Genomic DNA, 6,716 nt, shown 5'->3' with positions numbered 1-6,716 from the left:
ATACTACAAAGGTGACACAGTATATAGAACATACTCTAACTACAGCCACTTGAAAATCTGCATATTTTTCTAGTCTTTTCTAATTTATGGGACATTCACAACATACATAGCTGTAAGATAGTATTTCCTTTTTTGTTCAGGAGAAATCTGTCTCACTGCAAGCTGAACCCTTTAGTTACGTTTTACAGCTCCTGGTAGTTGTAGTCTGTTGATTTACAAAATGCCCCCTTCCAGATACATGATTCATCTTACAAGTCTCATCTTGATTACATCTGAAACAGAAATATGGTCATGTCAAAAAGATGTATAAAGGTACAATATTGAAAAGAGATGATACAAAATATTCTTCAATTAAATTTTCCAGTTTGTAGAATCCAAAATCTCTCTAAAGAGACGAAGTCTTCAGTTCAGACTAATGTAAGCTAAGACTTTGGATTTGCAAGATAGCAAAATTCCCTTAAGCCTAAATTTCTAAGTCCACGTGAATTAATTTTAAAAATGATACCTATATTAGAATTTGATTACTTTTCCTCACCTGCTTGCCATTATTAATGTGCAGTATGGTGGTGCAGTTAAAATCCATTAGGTTAAACAGTCAGCTCTACCCACCACCAGTCCCTCCTATCAGGAAACTTGCACAAACCTCTTAGATAGCCTCATCCACCAGAGGTCAGACAGCAGAAGCAAGAAGAACTACAATCCTGCAGCCTGTGGAACAAAAACCACTTTCACAGAAAGATAGACAAGATGAAAATGCAGAGGGATATGTACCAGATGAAGGAACAAGATAAAACTGCAGAAAAACAACTAAATGAACTGAAGATAGGCAACCTTCCAGAAAAAGAATTCAGAAAAATGATAGTGAAGATGATCCAGGACCTCGGAAAAAGAATGGAGGCAAAGATCGAAAAGATGCAAGAACTGTTTAACAAAGACCTAGAAAAATTAAAGAACAAACAAACAGAGGTGAACAATACAATAACTGAAATGAAAACTACACTAGAAGGAATCAATAGCAGAATAACTGAGACAGAAGAATGGATAAGTGACCTGGAAGACAGAATGGTGGAATTCACTGCTGTGGAACAGAATAAAGAAAAAAGAATGAAAAGAAATGAAGACAGCCTAAGAGACCTCTGGGACAACATTAAATGCAACAACATTCACATTATAGAGGTCCCAGAAAGAGGAGAGAGAGGAAGGACCCGAGAAAATATTTGAAGAGATTATAGTCGACAACTTCCCTAACATGGGAAAGGAAATAGCCACCTAAGTCCAGGAAGCGCAGAGAGACCCATACAGGATAAACCCAAGGAGAAACACACTGAGACACATAGTAATCAAATTGGCAAAAATTAAAGACAAAGAAAAATTATTGAAAGCAACAAGGGGAAAACGACAAATGACATACAAGGGAACTCCCATAAGCTTAACAGCTGATTTCTCAGCAGAAACTCTACAAGCCAAAAGGGAGTGGCATGATATACTTAAAGTGATGAAAGGGAAGGACCTGCAACCAAGATTACTCTACCCGGCAAGGATCTCATTCGATGGAGAAATCAAAAGCTTTACAGACAAGCAAAAGCTAAGACAATTCAGCACCACCAAACCAGCTCTACAACAAATGCTAAAGGAACTTCTCTAAGTGGGAAACACAAGAGAAAAAAAGGACCTACAAAAACAAACTCAAAACAATTAAGAAAATGGTCTTAGGAACACACATATCAATAATTACCTTAAACGTGAATGGATTAAATGCTCCAAACAAAAGTCACAGGCTTGCTGAATGGATACAAAAACAAGACCCATCTATATGCTGTCTACAAGAGACCCACTTCAGATCTAGGGACACATACAGACTGAAAGTGAGGGGATGGAAAAAGATATTCCATGCAAATGGAAATCAAACGAAAGCTGGAGTAACAGTACTCATATCAGATAAAATAGACTTTAAAATAAAGAATATTACAAGAGACAAGGAAGGACACTACATAATGATCAAGGGATCAATCCAAGAAGAAGATAAAACAATTATAAATATATATGCACCCAACACAGGAGCACCTCAATACATAAGGCAACTGCTAACAGCTATAAAATAGGAAATCGACAGTAACACAATAATAATGGGGGACTTTAACACCTCACTTACACCAGTGGACAGATCATCCAAAATGAAAATAAATAAGGAAACAGAAGCTTTAAATGACACAATAGACCAGATAGATTTAATTGATATTTATAGGACATTCCATCCAAAAACAGCAGATTACACTTTCTTCGCAAGTGCGCACGGAACATTCTCCAGGATAGATCACATCTTGGGTCACAAATCAAGCCACAGTAAATTTAAGAAAATTGAAATCGTCTCAAGCATGTTTTCTGACCGCAACACTATAAGATTAGAAATGAATTACAGGGGAAAAAACGTAAAAAACACAAACACATGGAGGCTAAACAATACGTTACTAAATAACCAGGAGATCATTGAAGAAATCAAAGGGGAAATCAAAAAATACCTAGAGGCAAACGACTATGAAAACACGACGATCCAAAACCTATGAGATGCGGCAAAAGCAGTTCTAAGAGGGAAGTTTATAGCTATACAAGCCTACCTCAAGAATCAAGAAAAATCTCAAACAATGTAACCTTACACCTAAAGAACTAGAGAAAGAAGAAAAAACAAAACCCAAAGTTAGCAGAGGGAAAGAAATCATAAAAGAGCAGAAATAAATGAAATAGAAAAAAACAAAACAGTAGAAAAGATCAATAAAACTAAAAGTTGGTTCTTTGAGAAGATAAACAAAATTGATAAACCATTAGCCAGACTCATCAAGAAAAAGAGGGAGAGGACTCAAATCAATAAAAATAGAAATGGAAAAGGAGAAGTTACAATAGACACTGCAGAAATACAAAGCATCCTAAGAGACTACTACAAGCAACTCTATGCCAATAAAATGGACAACCTGGAAGAAATGGACAAATTCTTAAAAAGGTATACCTTCCAAGACTGAACCAGGAAGAAATAGAAAATATGAACAGACCAATCACAAGTAATGAAATTGAAACTGTGATTTAAAATCTTCCAACAAACAAAAGTCCAGGACCAGATGGCTTCACAGGTGAATTCTATCAAACATGTAGAGAAGAGCTAACACCCATCCGTCTCAAACTCTTCCAAAATATTGCAGAGGAAGGAACACACCCAAACTCATTCTATGAGGTCACCGTCACCCTGATACCAAAACCAGACAAAGATACTACAAAAAAAGAAAATTACAGACCAATATCACTGATGAGTATAGATGCAAAAATCCTCAACAAAATACTAGCAAACAGAATCCAACAACACATTAAAAGCATCATACACCATGATCAAGTGGGATTTATCCCAGGGATGCAAGGATTCTTCAATATATGCAAATCAATCAATGTGATACACCATATTAACAAATTGAAGAATAAAACCCACATGATCATCTCAATAGATGCAGAAAAAGCTTTTGACAAAATTCAACACCCATTTATGATAAAAACTCTCCAGAAAGTGGGCATAGAGGGAACCTACCTCAACATAATAAAGACCATATACAACAAACCCACAGCAAACATCATTCTCAATGGTGAAAAACTGAAAGCATTTCTTCTAAGATCAGGAAAAAGACAAGGATGTCCACCCTCACTCCTATTATTCAAGATAGTTTTGAAAGTCCTAGCCATGGCAATCAGAGAAGAAAAAGAAAAGGAATACAAATTGGAAAAGAAGAAGTAAAACGGTCACTGTTTGCAGATGACATGATACTATACATAGAGAATCCTAAAGATACCACCAGAAAACTACTAGAGCTAATCAATGAATTTGGTAAAGTTGCAGGATACAAAATTAATGCACAGAAATCTCTTGCATTCCTATATGCTAATGATGAAAAATCTGAAAGAGAAATTAAGGAACACTCCCATTTACCTTTGCAACAAAAAGAACAAAATACCTAGGAATAAACCTACGTAGGGAGACAAAAGACCTGTATGCAGAAAACTATAAGACCCTGATGAAAGAAATTAAAGATGATACCAACAGATGGAGAGATATACCATGTTCCTGGATTGGAAGAATCAGTATTGTGAAAATGACTATACTACCCAAAGCAATCTACAGATTCAATGTAATCACTATCAAATTACCAATGGCGTTTTTTACAGAACTAGAACAAAAAATCTTAAAATTTGTATGGAGACACAAAAGACCCCGAATAGCTAAAGCAGTCTTGAGGGCAAAAAGTGGAGGTGGTGGAATCAGACTCCCTGACTTCAGACTATACTACAAAGCTACAGTAACAGGACAATATGGTACTGGCACAAAAACAGAAACATAGATCAATGGAACAAGGTAGAAAGCCCAGAGATAAACCACGCACCTATGGTCAACTAATCTATGACAAAGGTGGCAAAGATATGCAATGGAGAAAAGACAGTCTCTTCAGTAAGTGGTGCTGGGGGCTTCCCTGGTGGCGCAGTGGTTGAGAGTCCACCTGCTGATGCAGGGGACACAGGTTCGTGCCCCGGCCCAGGAAGATCCCACATGCCGCGGAGCGGCTAGGCCCGTGAGCCATGGCCACTGAGCCTGCGCATCCAGAGCCTGTGCTCCGCAACGGGAGAGGCCACGACAGTGAGAGGCCCGTGTACCGCAAAAAATAAATAAATAAGTGGTGCTGGGAAAGCTGGACAGCTACACGTAGAAGAATGAAATTAGAACACTCCCTAACACCATACACAAAAATAAACTCAAAATGGATTAGAGACCTAAATGTAAGCCCGGACACTATAAAACTCTTAGAGGAAAACATAGGAAGAACACTCTTTGACATAAATCACAGCAAGATCTTTTTTTATCCACCTCCTAGAGTAATGGACATAAAAACAAAAATAAACAAATGGGACCTAATGAAACTTAAAAGCTTTTGCACAGCAAAGGAAACCATAAACAAGACGAAAAGACAACCCTCTGAATGGGAGAAAATATTTGCAAACAAATCAACGGACAAAGGATTAATCTCCAAAATATATAAACAGCTCATGCAGCTCAATATTAAAAAACCAAACAACCCAATCCAGAAATGGGCAGAAGGCCTAAATAGACATTTCTCCAAAGGAGACATACAGATGGCCAAGAAGCACATGAAAACCTGCTCAACATCACTAATTATTAGAGAAATGCAAATCAAACTACAATGAGGTATCACCTCACACCAGTTAGAATGGGCATCATCAGAAAATCTGCAAACAACAAATGCTGGAGAGGGTGTGGAGAAAAGGGAACCATCTTGCACTGTTGGTGCGAATGTAAATTGATACAGCCACTATGGAGAACAGTATGGATGTTCCTTAGTAAACTAAAAATAGAATTACCGTATGACCCAGCAATCCCACTCCTGGGCATATACCCAGAGAAAACCATAATTCAAAAAGACACATGCACCTCATGTTCATTGCAGCACTATTTACAATAGCCAGGTCATGGAAGCAACCTAAATGCCCATTGACAGACGAATGGATAAAGAAGATGTGGTACGTATATACAATGGAATATTACTCAGCCCTAAAAAGGAATGAAATTGGGTCATTTGTTGAGACGTGGATGGATCTCGACACTGTTCACAGAGTGAAGTAAGTCAGAAAGAGAAAAACTAATATCATATATTAACGCATATATGTGGAACCTAAAAAAATGGTACAGATGAACCGGTTTGCAGGGCAGAAGTTGAGACACAGATGTAGAGAACAAACGTATGGACACCAAGGGGGAAAGCAGTGGGGGGTGGTGGTGGTGGTGGGATGAATTGGGAGATTGGGTTTGACATGTATACACTAATATGTATAAAATTGATGACTAATAATGACCTGTATAAAAAAATAAATAAAATAAAATTCAAAAAGAAATATTCTTTAAACTCATATTTTTTGACTTTTTTTTCTAGGATCCATTCCTAATTACAGAGTGACTGGCCAGATTTGAATGCTCCCCTTGCACTCTAGCGAGATACATTTTAAGAAAAGAAAAAAACTCCATTAGCTTTAGAAAACAATGAAACCACTTTAAAAGAAATATTCCGCCTCTTTTTTTTTAGAATGCCACATATATTTTGTAGATTGATGACATTCTGTTTATTACCAAAATATAGCACAAATGAATTGTCCTGGTTTCTTTTGAAAACAATGAAAATGTTTTTTTTTAAAGTAAAACACCAGAAAACACAAATAGAGCCTTCTTTATAAAAATTAAAATACACTTTAAAATTCTAGTAGTTATGGCTGTAGTTATAGAAATTTTCTATTGTAATCTGTACACGTTTTGTAAAATAATAAAAGTAAATTTTATAACATTCTATGATTATAATACTAAAAATAATGTTAATTAGATGAACATTAATTTCTCTTTCATCTTGTTAATCCTTCCAAGTTCTGAAGATCTAAATTACATTATTTCTGCCTATCACCTATGTATCTGTCTTTGTGTGTGTGTGTGTTGAAAAAGACCTGATGGCAGGACTTCTCTGGTAGCTCAGCAGTTAAGAATCCGCCTGCCAATGCAGGGGACATGGGTTCCAGCCCTGGTCTGGGAAGATCCCATATGCCGCGGAGCAACTGCGCCAGTACTCTGGAACCCACGAGCCACAAGTACTGAGCCAACGCACCTAGAGCCCGTGCTCCACGGGAAG

This window comes from Mesoplodon bidens, assembly GCF_964165515.1.
Source record: "Mesoplodon bidens genome assembly, chromosome: 1".
In the NCBI taxonomy this organism is placed as follows: Eukaryota; Metazoa; Chordata; class Mammalia; order Artiodactyla; family Ziphiidae; genus Mesoplodon; species Mesoplodon bidens.
Note: the sequence above shows the minus strand (reverse complement) of the source record.